The sequence below is a fragment of the Haematobia irritans genome, chromosome 1 (assembly GCF_050003625.1).
Source record: "Haematobia irritans isolate KBUSLIRL chromosome 1, ASM5000362v1, whole genome shotgun sequence".
Classification (NCBI taxonomy): Eukaryota; Metazoa; Arthropoda; class Insecta; order Diptera; family Muscidae; genus Haematobia; species Haematobia irritans.
This window is the reverse complement of record NC_134397.1, coordinates 112724149-112739114: the sequence shown is the minus strand read 5'-3', so window position 1 is coordinate 112739114 and position 14966 is coordinate 112724149. Positions and strand designations below refer to the sequence as shown.

At 30.9% G+C, this 14966-nt stretch overlaps 2 protein-coding genes across 2 annotated transcripts in view; one reads left to right on the top strand and one right to left on the bottom strand.

Moving 5' to 3' along the window:
- The window catches only part of timeout (circadian regulator timeout), a 1081463-nt gene that overhangs the window by 493968 nt on the left and 572529 nt on the right, over nucleotides 1-14966 (bottom strand). The window lies entirely within an intron of this gene.
- Nucleotides 1-14966, top strand: part of 2mit (leucine-rich repeat-containing protein 2mit) — a 250101-nt gene that overhangs the window by 218375 nt on the left and 16760 nt on the right. The window lies entirely within an intron of this gene.

Here is a 14966-nt window from a genome sequence, read left to right as displayed (position 1 = left end):
CCAAAACTGCTGTCTTCGCAATCATTTTGGACATCATTTAAATATTTCCATAATGCCATTAAAAACAGTAATGATAGACAAGTAAATTAACCATTATATCATTACAGGTATTATGGCCCATTAAATGTGCATTGTACAACAAAGTGTGTAATACCTATCGTAGACTATGAATACATTTATATAGGTAAGGCTAGGTTAGGTATAGTGGCAGCCCGATATTTCAGGCTCACTTAGACTATTCGTTCCATTGTGATACCACAGTGGTGAACTTCTCTCTTATCACTGAGTGCTGCCCGATTCCATGTTAAGCTCAATGATAAAGGAACTCCTTTTTATAGCCGAGTCCGAACGGCGTTCCACATTGCAGTGAAACCACTTAGAGAAGCTTTGAAACCCTCATAAATGTCACCAGCATTACTGAGGTGGGATACCCAACGCTGAAAAACCTTTTGGTGTTTGGTCGAAACTGGGTTTCAACCCACGACCCTGTGTATGCAGGGCGGGTGTGCTAACCATTGCACCACGGTGGCTCCCCCATTTATATATGTTTGTCTCTATTTTAATGAGCTCAATACAAGTGTGTTTGCGCTACAATGATCACATATTTCCTTATATCTATCCTCTCTGAGCTTGATTCCATTAGATGATTTCTTTTCAACTTGTATAAAGTTCAAAATAGTACAAACGTACTTAAAATTTCAAGTATAATTTCTATGTGTGTGATTGAGCATTGGAAGTCAACGTGTGCTATTCGAATTGCTTAGGAAGAGATCTACATATCTTATGGATTTTGAAACTTTTCAACGTTCAGTGAGGAAATTTTATGGCCTCTTGGTAATGCGAATAAAAAACATGATCAAATGAATTTCAAAAACTCTTTCGCTTGCCCGGTTTCAAAGATTTTGTCTTTACACCAACGATTTTGGTATTGATTCCGAGCCAAAGAAGCGGAGACTTCAAGTAAGCATACATTTACGACACAATTCTCTTTTAAAATTCAATTTCGCTTATTTGATACTAGGAAACAAATTTGAAGTCGTCTTCAAAATAAAGCGTTGAAAGAATATCTTCAATAAAATTGAAATCATCCACATATTTAACGAACTTTTGTAATTTTACTATAAAACGTATTCACAAATAGGATATGTTTTTCAAGACTTATATTTTATCTTTTACAGGAGACATAGGATTATTTATATCAATTATATGAATAATGTGTTAAAGATGTAAGTTCCAAACATATAATTTTTTCACTGAAACATATGAAATACAGTATTTTTCTTCCGTGTACATTTAAAATTGTACTGCAAAAACAACACACATTTTTTATCAGGGTATATGTCTTTTTGTGTGAACAGTTATTGTTAATTACAGCTTTATGTTTTAATTGTTTTTAAACTATCGTAACTAATGGTAGTATAATCAAAATCAAAAAATCGGTGGCATGCAAAAATGTTCTATAGCGTCAACTTTGTTCAGCAAATAATTGCTTTACTTTCCTTTAAAAATCTGTTCCACAGCTGACTAAAGAACATGCTTATACTTGACCACTAATAAAATCTCTTCACCAAACTTTCCATAGAAAAACTTAACTTTTATTTTTGCAATTTGACATTTTAGTGCTATTGCATCATAGCTTGGTAATTTAAAACTATCCGGAAATATCCATTAATAATTGGATAGAAAATGTTAACCAAAACAATATGAGCAAAGTCCAGATTCTACATTGCAAGCGACTTCCAAACATAATCTCCTTTTTTTGATAGAATAAATATTGAATATTTGCTCTAGTTTTCACAAAATACCATTTTGTTGTTCAGCAGTCTATTGTCAATTCAATGGAATACACACCACACAGATGAAAGTTTGATTTTTATGATGTTTTTTCATAAAAAAAAAATCTTATTGCAACGAGAGGAAAAGAGGAATGCAAGTTTGTTTGACTTTTTGCATTGTATTCTTTAGGAGTTCTTACCATTTCTGGTTTAGTTTTTGCAAGCAGATAGTTGAAGTGTACAGTAGTATCAGTAATGGCAACAACAAATTTCGAACTTGAAGCTAACAACAGAAAACTTGAAGTTTTAATGGTCAAAGTATATAACGTGGACTTGATAGAGAACTGAATTCCTTCCACTTTTTGAGTAGTGTAGACCAGAGGCTATAAGAGCACACAATTCAGACCGAAGCCGAATTAAATGTCTCACCAAAAAATTGGAATCGCTATTCGGCTGGTCTAACTTTCGGTTATGTTTAAAACAACCATGCAGTTTTATAATATAACTACGGCTAATGTAAGACCACGTGTAATCAACAATCACCGACCGACCTTTAGAATAAATTCTACAATGCAATTTTTTACCAGAAACCATAGGTCACGATACCTAGGCAGCCACGATTGCCACAGTAGAATTCTACCAAAACTGGTAGATTGTTTTACTGTTTGGTAAATGGGTAGAATTTTTGTTTTGGTAGATTTTGCAAAACATTCCTTTTCAATTTTCTTTAGAAATAAAGTATTGGGAAATTTTTCTCTAGAAGTTAAGATTTTGAGGAAAAATTCTACAGAAGTTAAAATTTTGAGAAAAAATTCTATAGAAATTAAAATTTTGACAAAATTTTCTATAGAAAGGAAATTTTGCAAAATTTTCTTTAGAAGATACATTTTGACAAAATTTTCTATGAATTCAATATCTTAAAATGTTTTGAATTTCCTGTTAGATATTCCATTTGAAGTTCTTCTGTTTTGTAGAATTAATAACTCTCCCTTGCTGGTGCAAGCTAAAATCGTTATAACATTTAAAATTCGACACATTACAATTCTAGGAAAGATCAAAATATATAATATTGCAAATACTGAAATAAACTTCTAAAATACATTTCCTTCGAAGGAAAAATTTTTTTGTACTAACCGCATAAATTTTATCAAAACTTCAAAATAAGATTGTTTATACACAAAAAAAAATTTCACAAAAAATTTTCCAAATAAAATTTTAATTGAGTTTTAAAAAATATTCAATTAAAAATTTAATTGAATCAACAAATTTTTTAATTGAAACAAAAATCAATCATGAAAATTAATAGATCAATTAATTTTTTAATTGAATCAATTAATTTTTTAATTGACCTTCAATTAATTTTTTAATTGATACTATCATTTCTGTGATTGAAGACATTTCAATTAAAAATTAATTGGATCAATTAATTTCGTGATTGAATCAGAAATTTTTTTTGTGTGTATGTTATTTTAAAGATTTTTGGTAAAATTTTCTTAACACTTTCGTGGTGGCAGCCCTATATTTCAGGCTCGCTTACAGCCAATTTCTTGTATCCGAAACGAACGCTTTCGTTCGACTGAAATGCCAAAACCGGCTGATTTTCCTTTATAAATTCAAGTGTTTTGCACATTCTAGTCGAACGAAAGCATTAGTTTCGATATGAGAAATTGGCTGTTAGACTACTCAGTCCATTGTGATACCACAGTGGTGAACTTATCTTTTATCACAGAGTGCTGCCTTAGCTCAATGATAAGAGACGCCCCATTTATATCCGTGTCCGAACGGTGTTCCACATTGGGGTGAAACCTCTTAAAGAAGCTTTGAAACACTCAGAAATGTCACCAACGTTACTGAAAGGGGATAATTCACCGCTGAACTCTGTGTATGACCCTAACACTTTGTAGGTAACCATTGCACCAATGTGAGTTGATTTTATTACATTACAACTATAATTTTCGTAAAAATAGTGGACAACACATTTCGCATTCATTTTGAACTAAATTTATCTTAACTATAAGATAAATTAAAACTTATAGTTGGTAAAATACATTTCAATTTTACAAGAAAGATTTTACAAAACTCTTCATATTTTAATTTTATAAAGATTTTTTCTTATACCAATTTATTATTATTTACCTTAATAATCAAAAATTAAATAACAAAAAATTAGATTTAAATTTAACTGAGTTTTATTGAATCAATTCAAATTAAATTGTGAAATGGAAACTATAAATTCATTAATTAAAAATTAATTTAAATAAAGCATGTGATACACGTACTATTCATATTTTATTATGAATAGAATTTAAATTAAGGCAACTCAAATAAAAAAGTTATATTAGCAAATTGAACTAAAATAAATTAAACTATGTATAAAATTCAATTGCACTAAGTTAATAACTCAAATAAAAAATATAACTAAATTAATCAATAATTTACTTAAAATAACTTAATCCTTAAATGCACGCGAACACCGATTCCTCGGGAAAAAATATACAATATGAAAAATGGTAAAAAAAAAATTTTCTTGTTTTTTTTTTTTGCAAAAATAGAGGTTGTATCTTAAAAGATACAGTCAGTGTTGCCAGTATTTTTCTGGGTCTTCTCCCCAAATTAGGAAGCTTTCGTCCTCAAAAATCCCTAATTTAAATCAAAATTCCTCCAAAAATCTCCAATAAGTTTTTATGAAAAAAAAATAAAGAAATAGGCTCTGCTAGAATATCGGTAATAAATTAAAAATATATATATATAAAATTTATTGTCATAATAGCTTGGGAGCTCCAATAAGGTCAATACTTCGAAATATAATACCAGGAGACAAGTGATTGTCTTCCAAATGTTCGAAAAATTAAAATGGCAGTTCGGCCACCATGCATTTAATAAAATTGGTCGGTAAATAAATAAAGGTGAATCATCTTCATAATTTCTATATATATGGGATATATTGTCCAAATTAGTGTTGAACACTGATGAGAGGGCAACATTTAGGCCCGAGTCCTGAGGGAATGATTTCACAATATCGTAACCTAGCTGATTAAAATTATAAATTAGCACTTGGGTCCCCAAAATAAAATCCTGTGTCCGTTTCTAGTCCAAATGCTTGATTAGCACTCTTTTGTATCTTTTATAAGTCCCCATAAAAATCCCAAAGTTTATGGAAATTCCCCACCAAACCCACAAGTCCCAACTCAAAATGTTCGTCCGCATCCACGAAAAATATCCCCAATTTGGGGAAAGATTCCCAATACTGGCAACACTGGATACAGTGTGCATTAAACTAAGATTGCGTTTACAAATAAACAATTTTCAAAAATTTATTTTTTGAAACTGCGTTATGATGTTTTAAATGGAACAATTTGATTTCGTAGAACTCGGCCAAAATTTTATTTTTGTCTTCTTGTATCTTAAAAGACACAGTGCCCATTTAAAGTTAAACAAAGAAAAAATAAGCTTATTTAAATGAATACAAATGAAAAAAAAAAAAAATAAAAATGTATTGAATTAAAATAAATTAAATTATATAAAACTCAATTAGGCTAAATTTATTTAATAATAATTTTAATTGACTTAACCAACAAAAAATTACAATAAAACAAATTAAACCAAAAAATAATTTAATATAAATTTATCTAAAATAAACTTACTATATAAAAAAATAATTTAATTTAAATAAATATATAGATTATGCTACAATTAAATAAAAATGTGAATAAGTAAATTGAATTACTGTAAAATAAATTTAACTATATAAAATTCAAATGTGCTTATTCTAATAAATAAATTAAAACCAAATAAACAAAAAAAAATAAAATAAACCCAATTAAACTAAAGAAATAATTTAATTTAAATTTATTTAAATAAACTAAAAATACTTTAATTTAAAAAATTAGGTTAGGCTACACTTAAATAAAATAAATCGAATAAGTAAATTGAATTAATGTAAAATAAATTTAACTGTATAGACTTCAAATATGCTAATTTTAATAAATAAATGTACATCAAATAAACGAAATAAAATTAAAATAAAATAAATAAGGCAAATTAATATAGGTTAAGTACGCTTTATTTAAATAAATAAGTAGCTTAAGCTATTTAAACAAAAAAGTCATTCCTAGTAAATTAAATAATTTAAATTGAATTAAAATAATTTAAATTATATAAAATTTAATTATAAAAAAATTACAGTAAAAACATTTTTAAAACTTAAATTAATTAAAATTAAATAAGTTAAATCAAAGTAAATAAATTAGAATTAATGATAAAACAAAATTAAAGTAATTTAAATTTAATTAACAATAATCTTCAAATATTCGGTATGACTCCGATGCCTAGTATTATTATATATCTTTGTCGCTATGTAAACATTTTGGGGGGAGACCCCATGAAGTTTTCTTAAGAAAAAGTGGAAAATTTATATCTGATGGTTTGGTGGATGGTTGCGGTGTTTGGTCTTGTTTTGAGACGTGCAACAAGATGTTGCATCTCTTGCTAACTAAAAATATTTTGTTGTTGTTTTAGAGCAGCAGTTTATTATGACTTGGGCAAATAGTTTTTGTTTTAAAGAACTCTCCAGAGAAAACAAGATAGAGTATTAAAAATTACAAAAACTAAAGTTATTGCTTGTGTCGGCCATCTTTAAATTCTACTGTGATATAAGAGGAGGAATTTTAATTAGTGCGATATCGTTGTAGTCTAAGTAAACGATAGTTATTAAATTGACAAGCTTATGATTTATCGATGTTATTTGGACAGTGCTGGTGCCTTGAAAGTATTACTTAATGTTTGTGCCAGGAAAATTTGCAATATACCTACTACACTCTATTAAACTATTTTTTAATTAGTTTAGGTCAAGAGACTCAATTATGTTTTAGTGTTGTTTAAAAGTTTCCCCGAATATTGAGGAAGTACAATGCAGCTATAGTTGTTTTCTAAGATAGAAACCAACAATAAATTAGTGGAGCTATACGGCAAACAGAGAGATTTCAAGAAAGTTAGTAGGAAATCATAAATGATGTAATTGAAGAAAAAGAGAAAAGTAAAGACTTCTTATCAATCGTGATGGAAGAAAATAAATTTGCAATCAATTCAACTATATTCAAATTATAGAAATTATAAAAAAGTTTACAAAACTTTGTTTACAAGAATTTTTGATCAAACTTCTTCTGTAAAAAAAAAATAAAAAAAAAATCTAAGGACATAGAAGTTGGGCATCTTGTAATTAAAATGCTTTAAAGAAACTGAAATCACTATAAATAAATGTGGCACCTGTGGTTTAAGGTTTCCATCATAGTATACACGGAAAGGTAGGAAACAAGTGGAAGCAAAGAAGTGGAAGACGAAGGAATAGTTTGAAACTGATTAACTTGGAGGCGTATCTGTTCATTGGGAAAAATCGATTACCAAATAATAACTTCTAGACTATGCAATGTCCAGGGCAAATGCCAAACCTAAATCCGATATAAAATTTGTTGGATTTTTCAAAAAGACGCTTTGCATAGCTCGAAAGTGCACCGAGACATTTAAAAAAGGTTTACCCGGAGAAAGAATATCATCACCTCCAACATGCTTCAAGAGCAAAATGTTATTTTTGGGTGGGGAGAATGTAACATGTTTGTCGCACGAGAGGTAACCATATCGGTGAAGAGGTGATTCGGGACCTGGACCAGCTTCGAAATAAGGAAGTAGTTAGAGCGCACAACAAGCCGAATGCTGGCTTATGTTTATGTCAGCCAATATGAGCATAAGCGTATGAAGGCCTCTGGGGAGGGGGCTTAGACCCCCCAGAATTTGAAAACCTATTTACGATTTTCCATTGATTTTATATAATATTAAACAAGTAAATACGACCGCACAAAGTTCCGCTAAAACTTTCATGATAACAGTTGCCGATGGTAATACATAGTTTTATTTTTATATAAGTGAATATTTGAATTCTGATATTTATGAAATGGTTGAACTTATGACTTAAGTTCCTAAATTTATGTTTAGTTTAATAACTAAAGCACCTTTATTATTTTGTTAAGTCAGTGTTTTAATCGATTTAATTAAAAAAATACTTCAATTAGCAGTTTTTCGACATAATTATAATAATTTGTATCTTTTTAATAATTCTTACTTTGTTATCCTATTTGAAACAAAAAATACCCCATAAAAATATAAAAAACAAGTTATAAAAATTGAATTAAAACACTTCCTATGTAGGTAACATAATTAACTTCTTCGTGACGACATTTTTGGAAGTGCTTTTGAAGTTATACCTTTATAGCAACTCCCATACCCATAACTTCAGTCCATTAGGCTATAGCCCCTCTAGGAAAATTGTCTAGCTATGCTAATGAATATGAAACAGGGAAACAGGGATCATCATTTCACCCTAACCTAACATTGCAACACCCAGAAGGAGAAGAGATAGACACATGGTGCCTGTGGCAAATGTGCTCAGGTCCGCCCGCCGAGTCGTTCTAGCGATGCTCGTCTGTTTGCTAACACATTTTTGTACACTGAAAATAATAATGACACTCAATTTACGCAATATTAACGAGAAATTGCGTCAAAGTAATGAAATTTTAATTTAACGAAAAATTATAATCTTTGTTTTTTTCATTAAAATTAGGGTAGTGTTATAAATTTAAATTCGTTACCACTCCTTACTTTCGAATTGAGTACTCGTTACTTTAATAAAAATTTAAATAAAAATATACTTTTGGGTAATTTTTAATAATGTTTTCTTCTTTTTAAAATTGAGAAAAGCGGATTCCATCTTCCAGTTTTATTCAAGTGTTATAAAATGTGCTATTGTAGATATGCAGACCTCGTTAAAAACCGATATCAGCCAATTTCATTTTTACGATGAAAGCCAATGCTGAAATCTTTCATGGAGTCTTTAATAAGCTTGGCACCTTGTATAAAAACATGGTTTTGCTGTCAACGACATTATTATTTATACCATTCTCATGAGACGTTGTTTCCAATGAACTCTTGTGATTCTTCAAAATTCGAAACGCTTCCACTTACACCAATGCGCATTTTTTCACAATCGCTCTTACCAACGGTCAAATGTAAATCAGTTACATTTTTCACTTTATTTAATACTTTCTATGAGGTGAGGTCAAATTTCGTTTTTTTCTCGTCATTTTAACTGATAAAATCGATTTTCCAAAACTTTAATATTTTCCCAAAATCTCAAAAATGTTGCTTCCAATCCGCCATCTTGCTTACCACCAGAAGAAGAAATAAAATGGTATTGAAGATATTGAGTATTCATTTACTAGTGACGAGTAGTAAAAAAATTAGTCTGCAACGAGTACTTGTAATCAAATACTCGTTACTTACACAAAACTAAATTGGGGCACAAAACTTGAATATTTGCATCCATCCGGGTAAGTCACATGTCTTTGAGCTAAGGCAAATTTTCCTTACAGGAAAGAAAAACGTTTATAATTTAAAGAAATCGTTTTTATGTTCACTGAGATGTTCGGTTCAACATTATTAAAATAATTTAATTATAACATTCAAGATAAAGACTCTTCACATATAGGTTGACCTATTTTGAGAATTTTTCACCTTTGATTTACAGTTTTTAATTTAAAGTTTCTGCCACCTAAAAGTGCATATTTTTGCTCGAAAATACCAAAATCCTTAAAGGAAGATCAATTGACTTTAACTTTGGCACACGTATGAGTTTTAAAAGAAATTGAGATTTAGGAATACACGCACAGAAAAAAATGTTTGGATATGATTGCCGCATCCATTTAATGCTTATCTAGAGTATGTAATTGTCGCGAAAATCATGTATTTTGTCTTTGTAAAAATAATTTTCGACCGGAGAAAAATGTATGCTGGCAATAAGCATTTAAATGGTTCTCAAATGCCGCAAACACGTTCTATTATTTAAATGATAGAATTTAAGACCATTAAATGGTCGCGAAAATCATGTACCTGACCATTCAACTTTTTTACTTTCTTGCAGGGAAAAAAGTATTAAACCAAAATAGAGTGTGTAAAAAATATGTGATGTTTGCTTGCACGACTTTATAAATACAAATAAACAATTAATTAGTTAATAAATAAATAAAAACAAATAAATAAAGTGTTTTCTTTTCTCAAGTGGCGTCCTTTTTTCGACGACGAAAAAAGTCTTTTCATAAAGATCAAAACATTGTAGGTTGTGACCTTGTTCTTTTAACAGGAAGAAAAACATTTCTGAGGAATGCCATAACAGTTTAGATCGTGACTATTGTCTTTTAATGGAAACAAAATTCTTTTTATCAATATAATAACATTTTAGATGAGTACGATTTTATTTTTCTTAGAACCATGTTCAATGAGCAAACATGGTTGCAGGTGAACATGTTACATAGTCGCCGCAAAAATAGCTCCTATCATATTATTTTGCTCTTCGAATATGATTGTGACAATCATGTTTCTTCTCTGCGTGTAGCTCTCACATATACCTTTCGCCCGATAGAAGTGCATTATGGCCCCCGAATCCAGGGATTTACTCTAATTTGTTTCAAATGTTGAGCAAGGAGTTCAATTGATAGTGCGGACAAATTTGAAATCGGTTCAGATTGAGATAAATCTCATAATCAAAGACATTCTTAAACAGAAAACAAATTGTAGTACTTTATAGGAAGAATGAACTATCATGTGGGAAAATTGAAATAAATTCTAGTCACGATTTTGAGATTGTTAGAACCAGGAAAATTTAATATCCCTGTCTACTTTTTAATTACGAATTTAATTTACGAAATTACACCCACATATAGAAGAAAACATGAACAAAAAGTAAAGTAGAAAGTAATTGGCGCCAAATCATGACCATTTTAACACACAGTAGTTCATTCTTACTATTTTTGGGAATCGTACGAAAATTGTCTTCTGTTTTAGTCCATACTGAACTTATGTGTATGGTCATTGAACTTTATACCCACGTTTACTTCATAAAATGTGCGAGACATACTTAAAAAAAAGGAAAATTTCATTGGTTTGTAGAAAATTTCGTAAAAAATAATAAAATTTAACTACTAGCAAATGAAAGTTAAAATTAGCGTTTGTTTAAAAGGGAGTTTTTTCAGTGTTGGAAAAACTCGGCTCAAATTTATTTATAAATTTATCGCCGATTTGGTCATTATTGACGTGTTTATGCAACGATTTTCTTAAAATTTCGTACATATGAACGTTTTGTGGGTCCCGTAAAACATTCGATTTACTTGAAATTTTACATAGAGAGTAGAATTAATATTCTAGAAATACGTGCCAAATTTGGTAGAAATATGACCAGTATATCTATATTTTACAAATTCGATAATGATTCCTCATACTGCTGTGTTATTTTACACATTGTACTTGTAAAAGGTTTTCCACAGAACCGGCTAAGTTTTAGATATGATTCAGGCTAATGTAAATATCGCCCGATTTTGTAAAATCGCCACAGTTAAGTAAAAAATGATATTTTGCGAAATTATATAAAAATGGCTTTAGATTTAAATATTTCACATATTTTGCTACTAAGATTATGCTTCGTTCAAGGGCATTAGCCCATTTAAAGTTCGTGTCTAGACGTGGGGTGGAAGTGTAAAAAATGTGGTCCAATTCGATTTCATAATATAAACCTTTATACATTGCTCCCAACAAATATGAAAGATTTGAGATGGTTTCGAAAATTTAGATCTACAGGACTTTGCAGATTACAACATAGTCGGCCCGCTCAACTTTAGATGTTCCTTACTTTTTTCTGAATATGTTATTTTACTGAATAAATAAAATAAAAACAAAACTTAGAATTGGTTTTATGTTATGCCTTTAAATGTCGTTTTCAACTAGTATGTACCTATGAATTTATTCAACTCCTATTACGAGCAATTTCGATTAATGGATTACAATATGTCACATTTGCTTGTCCTTTGGTTTGAAATACAAAGCCAATGTGTCCATCTGAATTTTATATTTGTCCAGTGCTATGTCCATGATAATAAAGAAGGACTTAATATATAAAAGTAATGAAATATCTAAGCACCTACTAATGTGACATTTTTAATTTACCCAAAATAAAGGCTGTATTTAGTTTCGGGATAGCTGCTGGAATTCATAGAACAGCAAAACCATTTGTTTCACTTGAAACATGATATTGCTTAATTAAGATATCCAATCTGGCACATTTTACTTTGGCACTGGCAGCCAGGATACCACAAAAATATCTCGAAAACAAATGTAATAACTTAGATTGTGGCCAGAAAACAAATGAAATGAGAATGGGAGACACAATAAGATGATAAACCGACCGACGGACTTAGACCGACCTAAGACAAATGACGACGAAGAAAACTGAGAGAGGACAAAACTTTAATAATCTTTTCGAAAAAATATATAAAAACCCCACAAAGAAATTACGGAACTTCTTAAAATTTTTTTTTTTGACTTTTCTTGGTCGCCTATTTCTGGCCAAAAGAGTTGTGGTAAGGGATGTTGTTAAAAATATCAAAATCATTTGTCTTAAGAGTTCAAATCGTCTTAACACCAAGCGACGCAATTAAAGCCATAACCATGGCCATATACCCATCAGATGATGGTCATGCCAAAGGAGTGGGGGGTGAAAGAGGGCTGCTTCCCTTTGGGTGTGTGATTAAAATAGCCATAAGAATTTTCTTGGAATAGGGAAGGGGAACTCAAACTAAAGAGTTTCCATATAAATTAAACCGGATAAATGTCAATGAAATTAAGATGACAACCATATTAACAGCAAGCCAAAAATAACAGCAGCAACAAAATGCTTGAACGCCTCTTAAGTATGTCGTAGATGGTGGGTCGTGGTCAGTCAGCCAGGGACCATTTCCCTCCATTCCTATTCAAAGCATATAGGAAGCTAAGGATATTTCGTACGTGTGATATAGAAACACTTAAGCAGCTCATACACTCTAAAAGTTGTTTTTGCAACTCAAACCACAATGTTTCATTTCTACACTGAAAAAAGTACAGTTTAATACTAAAATGATATTCCTTTACTCAAAACAACACATTAATTCTTGTTTGCTTATTGAATCACGAAAATGATAGTATCAATCACGGAAATAATTAGAAATAAAAAACAAGTAAGGAAAGTCTAAAGTCGGGCGGGGCCGACTATATTATACCCTTCACCACTTTGTAAGTCCACATTTTCACGTAAATCGAATTTTCACGTAAATCGAATAACAACTTTGACCTCTGTGGTCATATGACGGAAAATCGGGCGAAAGATATATATGGGAGCTATATTAAAATCTGAACCGATTTCAACCAAAATAAACACGCATAAGCAGAACCTTAATTCTACTGCCTGTGCAAAGTTTCAAGTTCAATTCTACTCCCTCTGCAAAATTTCACGTAAATCAGAGTAGCACTTTTGCCTCTGTGGGCATATTAGTCCAAATCGGGCGAATGATATATATGGGAGCTATATCTAAATCGGAACCGATTTTAACCAAATTAAGAACACTTAACGATACTATTAAACGTACTCGTTGTGCAAAATTTGAAGCAAATCAGGGCAAAACTCTCGCTTTTGGGGCCATATAAGTCCAAATCGGACGAAAGATATATATGGGAGCTATATCTAAATCTGAACCGATTTAGCTGATATTTGGCAGTTTTTACGGGACTGACAAAACATTCAGATGTATAAAATTTGAAGAACGTCGGTTCATAAATACGTGAATTATGATCAAATCGGTGATAACTATATATGGCAGCTATATCTAAATCTGAACCGATTTTTTCCAAAATCAATAGCGATTGTCTTCTACCCGAAGAAAGACGTTATGTCAAATTTGAAGACGATAGGACTTAAACTGCCAGACAGACGGACATCGCTAAATCGACTCAGAATTTAATTCTAAGCCGATCGGTATACTAAAAGATGGGTCTACGACAATTATTTCTTGGCGTTACATACAAATGCACAAAATTATTATACCCTGTACCACAGTAGTGGTGAAGGGTATAAATATACATAATTAAATTATTAATTGATTTCTCTGGTAAATTCGACTAATGTTTCAATAAAAAATTCAATTGATTTTGGTGCAAAAACTAAATTAATTGTGGTATTTGGTTATTTATTGTATTAATTTATTACGTTTTAAATATCCACCACCAGGACTCAAATATAATAGTTTTCTCTGAAAGCCTCTCGTCGTAGGCTGCAGTTTGCAAATATATGAAGAATTTCAGGTGGATTTTAAGAAATATACTACCTCAAGAAGATTGGTTCAAATGATATGCTTCTCGCAGTTAAAATTAAGGTTTCTACATATGGAGATTACATCAGATTCTGGATTTAAAAGAATCAATTTTGTTTGATAGAAGAATCTTAAACGCGTCTTGCGAACGTGGAAGAAAATGATGAAATAATGCCTGGATTTTAAATCTAAATTCCATAGACTGTTCCTCAGTGTGGCGCAGGGTATAAAAAGATATCTGCTGCCGTGACTCGAACCTGTGTTGTCTGCACCATACGTGTTAACAGTCGGTTTAGCACATTGCACCACCGGTGGAGTTGCCATAACAACGTCTAATTAACATAATCATTAGACGTTGTTATTCATGGCCAAAGAAAAATGAATACCGTTCACGAAATCGTGAACGCCCGTGGACGAAATCGTGAACGTTCCGTTTTGATTTTTTTGTGAACGTTTCCGTTTCATTTTGTCAACGTTCGTTCACGATTGTGGAGCGTAATTTTTTCGATTAGTGTAAAAATTAGGATTTCTAGAAGCCCAAGAAGTCAAATGAGGAGATGAGGAGATCTATATAAGCGCTATACCAAATCATGGACCGATACGCACCACATTCGAATTACATATTTCAGGTCCTAAAATACTTGTTGTAGATTTCTAGCTTCAGGAAATTGGATAAAAACTACGGTTTCTAGAAACCCAAACCCCCAAATCAGGTGGTAGTTTTATATGGGAGCTTGACCTACCTGCCAATAAAAAGCGAATTTGCAACAAATTTCAGAACTGAAATTAGAACAGACAGTCATACGACCAGACGGACATGGTTATATTGTCTTAGGCTATGGTCACACTAGGCAAATATTTGACCAAAATGAGTGTCAAACGTTTTTCCAGAATCATTTTCCGAATATCCGGATACCGGTTTTGGAAAATAATCCTACCATGATGTTATATATCCAATATGGCCTAAACATGT